Source organism: Lathyrus oleraceus, chromosome 3 (genome assembly GCF_024323335.1).
Source record: "Lathyrus oleraceus cultivar Zhongwan6 chromosome 3, CAAS_Psat_ZW6_1.0, whole genome shotgun sequence".
In the NCBI taxonomy this organism is placed as follows: Eukaryota; Viridiplantae; Streptophyta; class Magnoliopsida; order Fabales; family Fabaceae; genus Lathyrus; species Lathyrus oleraceus.
Window position 1 is genome coordinate 1,398,986 of NC_066581.1, and position 5,499 is coordinate 1,404,484.

Consider the following 5,499-nt stretch of genomic DNA (forward strand, 5'->3'; position numbering starts at 1 on the left):
TACACCTTATCAGGAGGTGATTGAGACTATCAACATTGGTATCGAAGACGACAGAAAGAGAGGTTCGTGGCTTCAGGGGCAGATTGAACTACATTTCAAGGTTCATATCTAATCATACAGCCACATGCGAGCCATTGTTCAAAATGCTGAGAAAAGAGCAAGAGGTCAGTTGGAATGATGATTGTCAGAAAGCCTTTGAAAGAATAAAAGAGTATTTGCAGGAGCCCCCGATTCTAATACCTCCAGTAGAGGGAAGATCGTTGATCATGTACTTAACTGTGTTAGAAAGGTCAATGGGTTGTGTGCTCGGTCAGCATGACGAGTCAGGTCGAAAAGAGCATGCAATACACTACCTTAGCAAAAAGTTTACCGACTGTGAACAAAGATACTCACTGCTCGAGAAAACTTGTTGCGCTTTGGCATGGGTTGCTCGCCGACTAAGACAATATATGTTGACTCACACGACTCTATTGATATCAAAGATGGATCCAGTCAAGTATATTTTTGAAAAGCCAGCGCTTACCGGAAGGGTTGCTAGGTGGCAAATGATACTGATAGAGTATGACATCCAATACACTTCACAAAAAGCCATCAAAGGAAGTGTCTTGTCAGACTATCTTGCAGAGCAACCGATTGATGATTACCAACCTATGAGGTTCAACTTTCCTGATGAGGACATCATGTTTCTCAAATCAAAAGATTGCGAGGAACCACTCCCGGAGGAGGGGCCTGACCCTGAATCCAAATGGATTATGATGTTTGATGGGGCGGTCAACGTCAATGGTCGCGGAGTTGGTGCAGTGTTGATCACGCCGGAGGGGGTTCATATGCCATTTTGTGCCAGAATAACTTTTCCTTGCACCAACAATGAAGCCGAATACGAAGCTTGTATCCTAGGACTTGAGGAAGCCATCAACTTACGGATTAAAACCCTGGATGTAGTTGAGGAAAAGAGACTAGCAGCTATATGCCATGGCACACTATATCAGAGACGAATGAAGAGAGCATTTGATCAGAAAGTGCGCCCTCGGGAGTATCAAGTCGGTGAATTGGCACTCAAAAGAATTCTTCCTTCCAACACAGATCGCAGGGGCAAATGGACACCGAACTATGAGGGTCCATATGTGGTTAAAAGAGTTTTCTCTGGCAGAGCTTTGATACTAATGGATGGCGAAGACTTCCCATCCCCTGTCAACTCAGACGCAGTTAAAAAATACTTCGCATAAAATAGACTCGCTGGACAGTAAAAAGAATAGTCCAGGCAAAAAAGGGCATCCCGACGAACCAAAAAAAAGAATAAAGAGGTTCGGGCAAAAATTAGGGATATAAAAATAAAAAATGTACACCCGGTGAGTCGAAAACCCGAAAGGGCGGCTCAGGCAAAAAAGGGTATCCCGGTGGATTGAAAACCCAAAACGGCGATCCAGGCAAAAGTTAGGGAATAAGCGAATGACTCCAATCTTAGTTCATCTGTGTTATATCACCGTTTCATTCAATCCAGCAATCTTTGAAGGTTAAAGATCGACTAATCATCCACTTCAGAAAGCAAGATGAGCAGAGCGTCTTGAGGTCATACGAGCCATAACAGAGCCGAAACTCAGTGGGACCCCATATCCACATTGCCATTAGGATAGTTTCTTTCGTTCAATTTATAGCGATCGCCTCTTTTTAGGGATCAGCTTCCTGATGTACTCGCCTATTCCTGGCACCAATTTTTCAGTTAAAGAGCCTCTTTATTTTTCATTTATCAGTTTGTTTGCAAAAGATGCCTGAATTCTTGATGAAGCATATTCCATATGAATATAATGGTGGCATTTGTAGATGATTTGCACAGGAAAACATTTAAAATTGCTTCGAATGTGCCTAATCCCGGACGGTGAATTCAAACCGAGCAATTCCCCCGGGACATACGTGTGTGTTTGCAGGTCACAGGAACCGGATGCCAAGTCATGAATCCTCATCCCCAAGCGGTTGACAAAGTCTCTCCTCAGCAGAGCATGTCCCCCCATTAGAGTTGCACCTTGTATCCCCAGCAACAACAGAGTAGTTGCATACCCAACAAACAAGAGGGTGGTGTCCCCAATGTTCATCTCATTCCCCTGCAGATTATTTTTAACAGATTTGTTTTGATCCTCAGCCTGAGGACGATTAGCAAGTTCATATCCCCAGCAAAGGTCGATTCCTACGACATTTCCCTAGGAAGTGCTTTCCCCACAGACTCTCCTCACGGAGCCTCGCCAAACAAAGTTTCGATAGTTGATACTTCCCCAGCAAGGTCAAATTTCCAGAAAAAAGCCAATTTATTTTCGGTGGCTCCTCGATCCCGACAGACGGATCGTTCCCCACAGCGCATTCAAGGATTGATACAGCGATCCGTTCCCTGCCGGAGCTTGCTTCCCCAAGCAAATTTCTTTTTTGCACCATGCATAACATTTGCATTTACATTTGCATGCATATCAAGCATACACATCAGCTAATAAACGGTTTCTTCAAAGCAGGCCGAAGAATTGCTTTACAACCAAAGTCATGAGATTCAGCCAGAGGATCAAGTGTGTGTGATCCAGCATGAGGGTCATTTCGAAGATTCATCCTGAGAATCGTTTTCCAATGAGCCAGCCTGAGGTTCAATTTGAAGATTCAGCCAGAGAATCACCTACAAGCGTTATTTCCCCAGCAAACCAGCTGGAGGAGTAGATTGACAGTTCAACAGAAAATCAATCTACAAGAGGATCCAGCCCGCGGATCACAATTTAAAAACAAAAGTCTAATTGAAGGGTCGTTACAACATGTTCTAGCCTGAAGAATATGTACGAAGCCCAAAAAGTGGAATATTCTCGAAGCTGCATATCTAACACGAAGATTGGGTGTAGGTTTCGAAAGAGGGTCAACCAGCGCATGCGTCAGATGCGAGATCCTGATAATGGGAATTTATCATCGGAACAAAGTAGATCTAGCAAGAAGATCGAAGAAGATCTAGCCAGAAGATCAAAGTGGATCTAGCCAGAAGATCGAAGTCAGGTCTAGCCCGAAGACCGAAAAGAGATTCAGCCAGAGAATCAAAACAATTCAGATCTAGCCAAAAGATCAAAGAAGATCTAGCCAGAAGATTGAAATCATATCCATCCCGAGGATCAAAATCGTATCCAATCCGAGGATTAAAATTAACATCCAACCAGAGGACTAAATTGAGTATAGATTCAGCCAGAAGATCGAAACTCCAGATTAAGTCAGAAGACTGATTCAAATTCATCCAGAGGATCGAAAGAGAAATAATCAACGCGGTATATTTCAGCATTTTTGTGGTGTTCTCAGAGTGCAAATTTTCGGTCTGTCTTTGGTATTCAATCACAGCTCACCCTGTTCGTCTGATAAGCTGTTCGCTTTCATCCTGCTCGGGTTAGCTGATGACTGAATAGGGGCAGCTGTAACACCCCAAAATTTGCCCTCCTCATTCATGCATTCATTTTTAGGTCATTTAACATTTCACATTGCATTTCATCATTATCAATCAGAATTAGATACATTTCATTTCATCATGTCAATCGGGATTAGCTCCAAGAAGCTTGAACATCATCCAGGACACTTTGTGGGTTCTATTTAGATGATCAGTCAACACAAGGGAAGGATTTGAGTTACTTCTAACAGGGGTCTATTCTTCAGTCAAAACGTTAATCTTGAAGGAGCAAAAGTTTGTTCATGAGCTGTCATGCTCGCTAGACGAGCAGAATGGGTCGCCTAACGAGTCCCAAGAAAAGCCACCAGAATCACCTACGCTCAGAGGAATTTCTTGAACTGTCATGCTCGCTAGGTGAAACCCACGTGTTTAAAAAAAACGGAAAAAAATGGAAATAAATAAATAAATAAAAGAAAAATCGTGGACTTGGATCTCTCTCATTTGAGCCCACAGGTCCACAAAAATCAGGTTATAAATTCAGAGTTTCAGTGAAACAAAAGGCCATTCTATTCCTATTACCTTGGCTGGGAAAAAGATAGTGAGAGAAGAGCTAACAGAGTTCAGAGCAACCTCCAGAGACTGAAGGGAACTCATCTGCAAAGAACCAATTCCCTCTCATATGAACCCTAAGAGTGCTTTGCAAATCCAACCGGGCAATTCAATTTCATTCGATCTCTCCAGTCAGGTTTCCCTTATTCCCATTACTGTATGCTTTTAATTTGAATGCTCTGAATGTATGAGGTATTATGGGTGAATTTCATACCCTTTTGATGCATGTGTTTGACAAGAGGTTTAGGCCTCCTACCCTTGGTTGCTTTTTGTGAATTTTAATGGCATGATTCATGTGGTTACATTTTGATTTGGGGCAACCCTTGATTACGCACCGTCTTGTCACTCTAACCTATTTGTTTAGTTTTTTTTGTGAGGGCTCACATGACTCTTGAAGAGATGGTTTGCCTGGTGTTCCACTTTATTTGTGGGATACCACCTGGAGGTTTATACCGATTACCTGTACTTGTAGCACCTCAAATTTGCACCTATCATTGTACATACCATATCATATTAGGTCATAACATATCATGGTCCATTGCATAGCATTTGCATTGTCCCCAGTTGCCTCAAGAGCAAGCAAGCAAGAATTAGGTCAAACTGATCAGGAGATCAGTCAACCAATCAAGCAAGGGTGTTTCTCAAAGAATCAAAGCCCTAGGGTTTGCCCAACAAGTTCACATGACTTGGGGGACCATTTGAAGTGTTCAAGTCAAGGGTTGAAGGCTCAGAGGTCATCAGTCAATGCACAGTCAGGCAAAGACCCTAGACAGTCAACAGTCAGTCAAAGCAGTGGATGGTGGCCATTCTTGTGGAATTTGGACACCATGATCAATAATCAAGAGTTCATACAACTTGGGTCATCATTTGAAGTCAAGGTCTCAAGGAATTAGGGTTTGGAATTCATCAGAAGTGCACAGTCAGTCCAAAACCCTAGGAAAGTCAAACTTGGTCAACTGTGGATTTAATCAGGGATTTGATGGATGGAATTGATTTGAAGGAGCTCATTCATGCTTATATAGGCCTCATGTGTCATGACAATCAACATCATTGAAGAATTTGAAGCCAATCAGAAAATTTCCCAAAATAGAAAGTGGACCTGTAATTTTAACTGCCAAAAATGGAAACTTCTTGATCCTCAACTTGCATCATGATACAAGCTTCAAATGAATTTTTGCCCAACATGCAAGTTGAAGGTCTTGTTCTCCCATTTTCAAAAAGTCCAAGAACTCTCAAATCCCATGCATGGTTGTCAAGATGTGATCAAATCATTTTCACATTTTTATGAACTTCAAATGGCCATATCTCATGATTCCTTTGGCCAAATTTGGTGGGGGTTTTTTCCTACAAACCACATTTTTCCTCCTCTTTCCAAAAATGTAAACATCATGTACCAAAACCTTGCCAATCAAAATGGCATTTTTTGACCTTTTTCATTTAAAAATCAAGTTTGACCAACCATTGACTTTTTGAATTATTGATTTTCACACCATTTG